The sequence below is a fragment of the Ailuropoda melanoleuca genome, chromosome 13 (genome assembly GCF_002007445.2).
Source record: "Ailuropoda melanoleuca isolate Jingjing chromosome 13, ASM200744v2, whole genome shotgun sequence".
NCBI lineage: Eukaryota > Metazoa > Chordata > Mammalia > Carnivora > Ursidae > Ailuropoda > Ailuropoda melanoleuca.
In genome coordinates, this window is record NC_048230.1 from 6126386 (window position 1) to 6138371 (window position 11986).

Here is an 11986-nt window from a genome sequence, read left to right on the forward strand (position 1 = left end):
CCGCCCGGCAGGGGCCCCGCCGGCGCCAGCCCCCCTAACCCCCGGCCCGAGCGGGCGCCCCAACCCCCCGGACTCCCCTCCCCCCACCCTGGGCTCCGCGGCCCGGTCGGACTCCCGCTTTCCCCCACAGCGGCCTCGGCGGCGAGCGTCACGCGGCACGCCCAGGGTGGCTTCCCTGCCCACCTTCCCTCCCCCGCAGTGCGGGTCTCTCGGATGGGGGTGAGAACCCACCCGATGTTTGGGGGGGCAGGAGCTGTCAGAACCCGGCCTCGGGACGCCCGACCGCCCTCCCTCCCCTGCGGAGACCAGGCCGCCCGGGTCTGTGGGAACGGAATTCCAGGACTGGGGAGGGGGGGCGTGCGCCCCACTGGGCCTCAAAGAGGGGGTGGAGGGGCCAACAAGGGGCGCTCTGCCGCCTGACTGCACCCATCCTGCACACAGAAGGAGGATGACACCTGGTGACCCCTCATTCGGGCTCCGGTGGGCAGGCCCGGCTGGCAGCTGGCTGTGTTAGCTGCGGCAGGCCCGCCAGAGCCAAGCTTGCAGAGGGCAGCAGAGCAGTGTCTCCTGGGGTAGGCCCGCGTCTATTTGGGGAAAGCAGGAGTTCTGTTGGTTGTTAGCAGGGCAAGAATCAGAGGGTGGGTGTTGCCAGCGGCGTGGGCAGAGAAATATCAATAAATGCCCCCTCGACCAGTGTCCTCTCATGCCATGGGTACAGGGACTGGTGACTGTGTCTGGGAGGGAGGGCAGGGCACCCAACCTCCTGTCACTGCCCACTCGGACATGCTTAGGGTTTTCTCCTAGAAACAGAAGCCCTGCCTAGTGAGTTTCCAAGGCCACTTAAGGCGTCAGGCTCTGCACGGGGAGCATGGGGGCCAAGGGCCTCAGGTGGGCCACTGGCTGGCATTCTGTTCTTGGGGCACCTGAGGCCCAGTCTTTGGGAGAAGCCAGGACGTGATTAGGTTGGACCCATGCATCTCTGTCACCTGGCAAAGGGGAGATGATAGATAATCATCTCTCCATAGCACCGGACATGGCCAGGATTTGGGGGCAGAAGGTGGAAGAGGATGAGGCAGGTTGAAGTTTGAGAACCCAGGTACCCCATCCCTGCAAGCTCAGTGCTGTGGTTCCTGTCGGACCCCACATTTCCTGCAGCCATCATGACCCTTCTCCTTCCCCAAAAGCCAGCCAAGCTCCTCACCCTTACCAGTGGCTCCCTCTGAGGCCAGCATGGGGGGAGCCCCAGCACCCCTCTCAGGACACAGCACATGGGGCGAAGCATCTGCCTGGCTCTGCTGGAACCTGGAGTTCCAGAACAGCAAAGCGGTCCTCCCGGCAATCTGCACAGGAGGCCACCTGAGCCACCAGCAGGCATCACCACCTTACCCCCAAGCTGGACAGCTGCTGTTGTCGAACCTTCTCCCTCCTGCACTCTTAGAGCCAAACCCACTTGTCATATAGTCATCGCGGTTCTGCACAGGGACTCACATGGGTCTCTCTTCTCTGTGGCAGCCTTTAAATATTTGAAAAGAGCTCTCCTGCCCTCTTCACTCCCTCCTATCCACTCCTTCCCGTCTCTACTCCTCCAGGTCGAATACCCCCTGTTCCTGAAGCGCAGCCATTTCCATATGATCTGGCAGGGGCTAAATCTGTAGCTTATGGCCCTGGAGCTGCCATCAACACATGTGTGACTCAGTTTTCGAGGTAATAACACGGAGGCCCTTGGGTTCAGGAGACCCCCAGGACTGCTCCGACCCCAGCATCAGACACAAATGCAGGTGGTTCAGGGTGAGGCTTCCTTTTGCTTGGTGGACCACACTGTCCATTCATATTGACTTCCTGCCCCCCCCAAGCCCCCAGGGGCCTTTCTTAGAAATCTCTGCCAAACCAGGATTCCCCTCAATCCTGGAGAAGGGTCAGCGATTTCCTTCTTTTTACAGAATAATCTTATATTATTACAGAAGCAGTTTATATGCACTGTAGGAAATTAGAAACTTGGGCAAGCAAGCATAAAAGTATTGCGTTCCCATCTCCCAGGCAGCTTGGCTGTGACACCTTGGTCACATCTTTCCAGCCGTTTCTATGCTTATATGCAGATTTCCCTCATAAAATGAGATCATGCTGTGCATACTGTTTGGTAACCTGATTTTTTTTTCCAGTAAATGATCAGCACTTTCTGCTTCAGTAAATTTTCATCTCATTTAATATGCAGGCCTTATTCACATTTCCTTGTCTGGCCCCAAAATGTCGATTTTTACTGGTCTGTTTAAACCAGTTTCCTCTCTAGAACTGTATGATGGATCGGTTGTTGTGACCCTTAGGTCTCTCTACTCTAATGCAATTCCTTTTTTAAAAATTTTTTAGAAATAATCTTGACTTGTTGAAAAGATCAGGCCTCTTGTCTGTCAGTGATTTCTTGAATCAAAACCTGTTACTTGGCCCTTATTCCTATTAAATTTCATCTTGTTCATTTCATCCCATTGTAATAGACAGTAGAGAGACTTTAAAATCCTACCTCTGACACTCTCAAATGCTGTGCTGTCTGCAGGTTGGAGAAGCAGGTGCTTTATGTCTGAATCTCAGGCTGATCGTAAACACAGGGCAGGACCACGGACAGGGCCTAGTAGGGGCCGTTCTACTCACACTGTGTTGTCCATTGGGACCCACAAACATTTTGCTTCTCTACTCACTACAATGGAGGAAAGTCATTTCTCCCCAGGTAGGGATCCCTTCAAAATTCTATGTGCTTGGACAGTTTCTGTTTCATTTGTTCAAAAATCAGGTGGAGACCCTGATTCCCCAACCCACTGGTGCTCGAGGGTGGATAACAGTTGTTCGTTAGATATGAGGTTCAGTGAACCTCTCAGAGCTGGTTACCCACATTTTACCAACTACCCCCCAGAACACCAGGGGTGCCAGAATCCTTTGCGCACATCAAAATATACCAGGTTGCAAAGAATAAAATAAATAATCATGAGGCCATACTAATATAAGTAAATGATTGAATGAATTGAATAGATTAATACTAGGAGAATTTCCATGCAGGAAAAATCACCTATGCAGATAATTCCCCATCAAGGAGGTCGAGCATAACTCCCCACCCCGTAAGTGACGTGTCAAGTGTGCATAGTGACTGCTGTCTAAAGAGCACAGTATGGAAAGGGGGGAGGAGTGACTTTCCAGCAGAGAAGCCTGAGAAGCACTGTCTCAGCCACATAATCAAAGTCGACATCAACAGTGATAAGTCAGGAAGACAGTGTGTACCCTTGATGGGATGTTGTAAGTGGCACTTTAGCTCCGTGGTCTCCCTCCCCAAACCCATAACCCCAGTCTAGTCACAAGGAAAGTATCAGACAAACCCCAGCTGAGGGATATTCTGTAAAACACCTGATTAGTATTCCTCGAATTTGTCAAGGTCAAATTTGTCAAGGAAAGTCTGAGAAACTGTCACAGCCGCAGATCCTAAGGAGACATAACAAAACGTAATGTAGATGGGATCCTGGAACAAGGATAGGCATTAGGTAGAAACTAAGGAAGTCGGAATAAAGTATGCACTTGAATTAGTAATGACATTATGTATATATAAGGTTGGTCTCTGACATGTATCCCCCTGATTTATTGGCTTAGGAATCATAGTAGGAAAGATAAGACAAGAAAATTTGATAAAATCTTGAGTACCTGAAATCGAGACACAAAGACTGACCTCTTAAAGAATGCAAAGATGAAGGGAAACACCACTGTCCAAATCCCGAAAGTCCCTAACATGTGGGAGCAGACAGACCATGAGAAGTACACGGTCTGAAGCCATGTTGGCTTCTTATGTCTTGCTTTTCTTTTGTTTCTAACCTTTCTTGCCTCTGTTTACTCATCCATAAAGTGGGGATGATAATAGTCCCCATTCCCCTGGTTTATCGTGGGGCTTGAACGAGCTCCTGTACGGGTCGTGCTTAGTCCGGGGTCTGTGGCGGGCACACCGTTAGGGCTGCGGCTGCTCTCGTTAGGTTTGTCTTCGAAACACCCGCAAGCACCTTTGCGAGGCTGTTCTGGGCCTGGGGTTCTCTGCGGTTGAGGTCGAGTCTGGGATTAGTCTGCGGTGCTGCTCTCAGCCCACCCTCCTCGTCCGGCTCAGATGGGCCAGCCCCTCTTGCAAACCTTTCAGCCGTCTGAGGACGGAAGACCTTGAAAGCAGCCGGGGATGGGCCACGTTCCCTGTCATACATTCTTGTCCTTTTTCCAGTTTGAAGACCATCCTTCTTGCTAGAAAGATTGGAAACAAGCTAGTTGAGCGGCATCTCTGCCGTCTGCTGACACAGCACCGGCTCCTCTGAGCCGTGGGCCTGTTCTTCCTGCGGGGAACGGAGGGCCACTCCGACATCCAAAAGGGCGTTGTTCAGTGTTTGGGGGGTGACTCAGCTTTAGCCAACTAGGACTAGTCTATAATTGCCCCCTTCTTTGCAGCCGCCCTGGTTATGGCCAGAGGCCACCAGCACAGTGCCTCCTTGTTTGTATTGGGCAGGAGATGAAGTAAGGGTCCTGATGGGGCTCCCTCAGTCCCAGGTCCCCCCTGCACTCATGACTGCCAAGAGAGAGACGCTGGTGCTGCCTGGTTCTCTGAACTGGCGGAGGGGTTGGAGGGCTGGGGCAGGACGAGACTCCCCAGGAGCCAGCCCCGGGTGGGAGTCGGGGGTCCACCGCAGATTTGTGGGCTGTCAAGGGTAGGGAAATGCTGAACTAAAACTGCAGTCTGCCCAGGAGAGGGGATTGGCTGCTGGGGAAGAAGCCACCCTGTCCCCCATATCTACGGCTGGAGCTTGGGAGGTAGGGAAGGGACAGGAAGAGAGGAGCCAGATTGGGAAAGGCTCAGCCATTCTCCGTGGGACGGTGGGAGAAGCCGGGCAGCACGACCGGACATGTGTCTGAGGACAGAGGCTAGCTCTAGCAGGAGACCGTGACATGCGGTCAGAGAGGAAGAGGGTCTGGACTTGGGCAGGGGTGGCGGGCAGAATTGGCAGGGGCCCAGAAGGCCTGCGAAGCCCCAGCAAGTCACTCCTGGGTGGTGCGATCAAGACTTTATTGGTGAACAGGCCCCCTCTTTCTATGTGCCCCCACCCTAATGGGGACACTCTCCAGATGACAGAGCTGACAGAACAGAAGGAAGGCCTAGGTCCTCTGAGCTTCAAAGAAAAGGTGGGGGTGCCTGTGGCCCGTGAGCAGGGAGTGGGACAGAAGTGGGCCAGAGAGACCTTCTCTTTCCTGTGCTTCTGCTCCTGCTGGGTGCTCCCTAGAGACTGTGGTCCCTCAGGCATAAGGGGTGAGTGTGAGGAACCGAGCTCTGGGGATGGGGGGAGGGGGGCAAGCCCTAGCTGGGGTGCACACCCTCTGGCCTCTGACCTGCCCACACCACAGTTTGGCTGTGCTGGGAGGAGGGGGCAGGTGAAGACAGCCCACAGGGACTGGTCCATCTTGGGAGATGTTCTTGAAGTGGCCTGCATCCATGGGGTGCACGTCTCTGGGTTATAGCTTCCTTCCCCAGATGCTGGGTTCTAGAGAAAAAGAAAGCTCCAGGTAGTGGAGGACTTGGTTGCGGGCAGATGTGGTCAGGTGCCAAACGGGGGAATAGAATCAGGACTTCCAAACAGTAAGACTTGCCCTCGGAGTAGTTCAGTGGCTGGAGAATCTGGGGTCTCCGTGGGTGCTGGGCCTCCACCCTGTGGAGTGGGACTCACCCCCTTTCACAGGGTTGCTGTGGGGCTCTGAGTGACCAGCCTGGGCAGGCAGGATGGCTGTCAGACCTGGCCCCAACTCTGAGCCCCAGCAACGTTCCCCAGCTCTAGGGAGAGAACCAAAGAGGCAAAGAAGGAGAAAGGAGGTGGGGTGGTGGAAGCTGGGCCGGGGGAGCAGGGCTTTGCTTGTGGCCAAGGGTCCCTACACGCCTCCCTAGGATGGGGGGCTGAGAGGCGAGCCTGGGGAACCTGGTGGGTGGGGGCGGATGGTTGAGAAAGGACTCCTCCTCCCCTGGCCTGGGGGGCTCCACGGCCATCTGCACTGGTCAGCAGCCCTGCCTTGGAGGACAGTGCAGATTCGGGGCTGGTGACCCACCCTGTGCAACTTGCAGCTGGCTGGAGCACCCGTGTTCCGGGGCCATCTCACAGACCAGGCGGGCGAGGTGCCTGCCAGACCCTGGAGTACGTGTGTAAAGGAGGGGGGCTCCTCTGCCTCCTGCCGCAGTAGGTCCTGTGGCCCCCCAGCCGGCAGTAAGCTCCGCCCCAGGCCCCGAGCAGTCCCACCCGCGCAGAAGGAGAAGCTGAGGCACGGCCTAGAATGACGGTTAGAGCTGGGCCAGCCGGGTAGGGAGGGATGGGGGGAAATGCCTGCTGACCTGGAAACAGAATGCCTGTCACGAGTGCGTTAACTGCTGTCTCCTTGCGCGCACAGATTGGGTGAAGGCCCTGAAAGATCTATAGCGTTGTCTTAATGGAAATACCTTGTGCGTGTGGGGGGTTGTCTTAATATATGTTTCCAGGATTAAACATTTTTTTTCCTCTCCAGTAACATCTTGCATGCCTACTGTATGCCAGAACTCTTCCAGGCACTGGGAAACCGGGGTGGCCTGGAGCTGGAAAAGAGACAGGCAAAGGCATAAAAATGGCTATCAGGTGTGAGATACGAGAAAGAAACAAAAGTACTGAGACGAAACCAAAGGGGGATTTTTTTTTTAAGATTTTATTTATTTATTTGAGAGAGAGTGAGTGAGCGCGCGAGAGAGTACAGGGTAGGGGGGCAGAGGGAGAAGCGGACTCCCCGCCGAGCAGGGGGCCCAACACAGGGACTCAATCCCAGGACCCCGCGATCATGACCTGAGCCAAAGGCAGACACTTAAACCACTGAGCCACCCAGGCCAGGCATCCCCCAAAGGAAGATTTTTGCCCCTAGAATGACAGGGGGAGGCCTCTTCTGTCACAGGGGGACATGGAGGTGGAGCATGGAATGACGTGGGGACCGGCTGCTCCCGCAGGTGTCTGCAGGTGGCTGACCAGGCAGAGGCAGGAGCAGGCCTGGGGGTTAGAGACGCGGCAGGCGGCCTGGGGGGCAAGAGGACTGAAGGGAGATGGATGGGGAGAGAGAGCTGTCCAGGCGAGAAATGCCGGAGGCACAGAGCGCAGAAGAGGCTGGGTTTGGACACGAGAGCCCACAAGAAGTAGGGTGTGAGAGCAGGAGAGAATTTGGAGAATTTGCTGGCTGGGGCAGACAGGCGGGAGCAGGGCTGGGCGAGGAGTCGGGAGATGCGCCTGGCGTCCACACGGAAACGAGTGCCAGCACCGGGCAGACGAGTCCAAGGAATGCGCCTCAGGCCTGCTCCTGCTGGCGGACCCTTGGCTGCCTCCCTCCTCTTCTCCCCCGGCCCTTCTGTCTCACTGCCCTCAGCAGAGAAGTTTTCTGAGGGAGAAGCCGAGAACCTGGTTCAGGTGTGATTCAGCCCCTTTAAAAGCCAGGCCCGGACTGGGGCCCCAGGGCCGCTGCTGGGCTGGCAGGGCGCATCTCATCTTCTCGCCTCACTGGCTGAGGTTTCTGCTGGCCTCCTCCCTGCACAGAGCAGGAGCTGGCTGGCGCCATAGTCCGTACTTGAACGTGCTGTGGACCCGGCTGCTCCCTCTCCGGTGGACCCTGACTGGAGCCGTCCCCCAGTGGGACTTGGGGCTCTTTGTACCCTTCTGCTCTATGCTGTTCCCCCACTCCCAGCATCTTCTGATCCGTGGAGGCCCCCACCCCCGGAGACATACCTTAGGACCACCAACCCACCGCCCCTGGGCTCCCTGCTGAGGGGCCCGCTGTTCAGAGTTGCCTGCTCTCAGGGACTGCGAGCAAAGCCACTCAGAATCCAGACGCGTGTATACCAGGGACGCAAGAGGAGAGTAAGCCTCCTGGCAGCCGTAGCCCAAAGGATAGCTGTGGGAACCTCTGTGCTCCCTGTAGACCTAAGACCTTGAGTCTCACCCATGTCTCACCTGCTGTGGCACGAAACTCAGAGAAGATGGTCAGCTTCCTCCAGAAGCCAGTGTTGATTGCCCAGCAGCCTTGGGTGGCCACTGTCCCCAGGAAGATCCCCATCTAAGACCGGTAACACACCTGGACGGGGTAGGCAGGTAAATTAGAGGGCTGATTCATAGAACACAAGAACCAAGAGGGGGGAGGAGGGGCACATTTAGTGCTTGTGTGACTAGAACAGCCCCACCGAGAGCTGGGCCCTCACTGCCCCCTACGCGAGCCCACTCTGTCCCGACAAGGCGCTGGCTGAGTTCTCTCTCCCACGGTGAGCTAAGGTCTGTCTCTGGGAGCTCCGTCTTTGGCTCATCCTTCCGTCTCCCGATCCACGCAGCCACCCACCTGCACATTTGACCACACACCCACCTAAAGCCCCGCTCAGCCCGCCGGCCAGCCGTGTATTGCTCAGCCAGCTCTCCGAACAGCTGCTTCCCCCTCGACCCACCTATACACCCGTCCGATACACACGTGTCCACTTGTCCATCCATCTGTTCACCCACCTTTCCTCCACCCCCCTGCCTATCCATTCACCATGCAACCGGCATTTACGAGTATCTGCCCAGCCTGAGGCCTAAGCGCAGACCGAGGGATGGGGACGGGCATTTTTCAGGGGGTGACATGTGGCTGTGTGGGGAGAAGGCACAGCAAGGGCAGGGAGGGTGAGGGTGAGGGCTGGCCCGGGGCCAGATGGTGACCTTATGGACGGCTCGGCCGCTGAGACCGGCTGGCTGGCCCATATGAGTCGTGGATGGGCAGTGACACCCTCCCCTCCTTGCAGTTAGCTGATCTTAATTCCTCACTCCCCGCATCAGCCATGGGGTCTGGAAAGGGCTGAGGCCTTACTGTAAGCAATGAAAGCCTAGGTTATTTCAAAAGTGCTTATTACGATGGATGGACCCGTCTCCTTTTCTGTAAAATGGGGATCATGACCCCGATGTGTGGGGCTGTTTTGAGAACTGGAGATAATGCGGAAAGACCAGCATGGTGCCTCTTGGCATCCTTCTTCAGGCCACCTGCTCCGTGACCCTTGTTGGCATCCCCGCTGCTCTCCCCCCTAGGAATCCACCTCTGACCCCTCTCTGGTACTTTTCCAGGCATGAGTCCCCCTGCTGCCATGGCCAGACTTTCTCCCGCAGCCACTAGTGACTTTTCTGTGGACGGAGGGAATGGAGAAGTGATCGGTGCGGTCTGCCTTCGTGGTTCGCGTTCTCTTTCATCCTGGAAACAGCTCTGAGAGCCGGAGAGGTGAAGGGAGTTGTCCAGGGTCCCACAGAGAGTGGAGGAGCTGGGATATGAACCCAGGTCTGTCTGGCTCTAAAGCGGCCTTATTGTCTCCGGGTTCTTCCAGGGTCTGGGTCAGGGGTGGATGATCAGATTGGAGTGTCAGAAATTTGACTTTGGAGAGACCTCAAATCCGAGGCTGTGTCTAGCTGTCTAAATCTGGGGTGGCCCCGGTTCAGGGACTGGCACAGTGCCTGGCCGGAGCCATAATTAGAAGTAGGTTCGTAATCTGCAGGGCGGTGGGGGGCACCGCCAGGAGCCCCGGGTGGGCCCCGCAGGCCGGCTGCCCTGGCTGCGAAGGAAGGGCAGATGGCAGCAGGAGCTGAGGCCGAGAGAGGCTGCCGGCAACCACGCTGCAAATCGCGCATCTCCACGGCTTCACGTGGGTTTCCTGCCAGGCGCCCCTCCGCCGTCCTCCGCGGCCCCCAGGTGGGTAGGGCAGGGGGCAGGGGGCCGAGCTCGCAAACGGGACACTCCACCAGCACCCTGTCCCCATCCCTGGCTCCTTCGTCTTGTTGGCCCACGCTGCAGGCCCTTCCCCCACAAAGGCCTTGTGGCTCCAGCCAGCCCTGTGTGTCCCCTGTGTGTCCCCCGTGTGTCCACCTCCCCCCAGCATCTCAGTTCAGGCCAGGCCGCTGTCACATTCTGTCAGGGTGCAGGCTTCGGGCACTGGTCTACCTTCCAGCTGTGTGAATCTAAGCTACTTAACCTCTCGCGGGCTCAGCCTCACCCATAAGGCAGGGATAATATTAGCGAGCTCTTAACACTGTGCGACACGGAGTAAACGTCATCGGTATTTGTTAATATCACTGTTACCGCGCAGTCCTGGTTTTCTGGGTGGGCTGTCCATTTTCATGCTTTTAGGGATCTTTTTGAGCACCTGCTCTATGGCAGGGGTGGGGCTAGAGGACATACCGGTGATTAGGATAGGGTTCCTTCCCTGAGGGGCTCCCTCCTGGGTGTGGGTGTCAGGGGGTGTTCTAAGAGGGAAGTCAGGGCTCCCCTCTGTGCCCTGGGCAGCGCTGGAGACTTGGTCCAACTGTGTTTGCGTGTGAAGACAGGAGAGTCACTCTGCCCGGAGATGGGAAAGCTTCCCAGGGGTGACAGTGGGGTGAGTCTTGAACAGGGTCGACCAGGGCAGATGGGAAGGATGGCTGTGCCGGGAGAGACACCTGCAGGGCAGGCGGGATGGAAGGTGGGATGGCAGGTGGGAGAGGGACCGAGCTGCCAGGCAGTGGAGGCCGGATGGGGAGATGGCTGGAGGAAATGTCGAAGACGTGGAAGCAGAGCGGTAACGTGGCTCTGTTGTGTTTTAGACAGCCCTGTCTGCAGTAGCAGGAGGCCGAGGGAAAGGAGGCCAGCGTGGAGGCCACTGCCCCAGTGCGGGGGCAGGAAGGAAGTGGGTGAGGAGATGGAGAGAAGGGGAGGGTCAGAGGGTGGCTTCCAGGCTGTCCCCTGGACTGCACAGAGCTTCCCTCGATGAACAGGAGAGAGTGTCATCTCAGGCGTGTCCTGCGCCCCCCACTTAGGTGGCTGGGTGATGGGGCCTGAGCCCAGCTCAAGGATGTTCACCCACCGGCACAGCTCACGGGGCTCATGAGGCCTGCCCTCACCCTCAGGAGTCCCTCCCAGGACAGCTGCTTTTTCTTTAAAAACAAAAAAGCTCCAGATACACTTGTCAGTGTATAACGACTTTATAGGACAGGAAAGCTAACCAGCGCCAAACTGTATTTGTTTACCTTAGTATCCACATTGTGTCCTTGACAGTGACCCATGTGTGGCTGCGACCAGTGTGTGGGAGCTCTTTGGCCCTTTTCCACCTAACGCTATTTCCAGGGCCTGAGTCCCCGAGGGAACCATGTCACCTGTCTGCTTAAGACCTCCCGCCAGCCACTCTTAATGTTTCCACAGACTTCCATCTGCTCTGCACAGCTCTCTGAGCCTGGCCCACCTGGAGAGGTACCAGGGCTGGCTGGTCAACCCTTGGCCCCTGAGCTGGTAGGGGGAGGGTGGAGCCCAAATGGAGCTTTGCTCGCAGATGATGCCCCAAGAGAGTGGACGGGTGCGCTTGAGGGAAGAGTCCTGGGCCTCCCCCTAAGCCTTCCACCTGCACCCCACACTGGGCTGGCCTCCCTCTGTAACACTGACTGTCCCCAGGGTCCCAGCCTGCCTGGGTTCTATTCCTAGCCTGGTGCCTAGCTGCCAGCCAGAGTACTGGCCTCTGCCGTGGGCTTCTCGAAACCCTGACCCTGAGTGGGTAGGGCCAGGAAACATGTGCTGCATGTCTTTGACACTGAGTGAGTGGGTGGAGCAAGGGCCTGTTTGCCCACTCATCTGGACAGAGGCATTTGGGCTTCTGGTCACCCTTTCTGGGGCCATCCGATGTTCTGGTCATCAGTTTCTCCCTATCTGTCCCCCGCCCTGCCCTCGCCTGCCTCTGACATGATTTGCATGAGGGTGCCCGTTTCTCCACATCAACAACAATACTGAGTATTATTTTAAATTTGTTTCTGCCCGTTTAATGGATTTGTCATATGTAATGGTATTTCAAACTTGTTTACATGTTCATTTTTGATAGCTAACGAGAGTTTTCATTTTTCCCATGTCGCTAGTTGCTCTTGGTATTTCCTTCTGCATAAACTGTTGTGTCCATCTCTTCTGA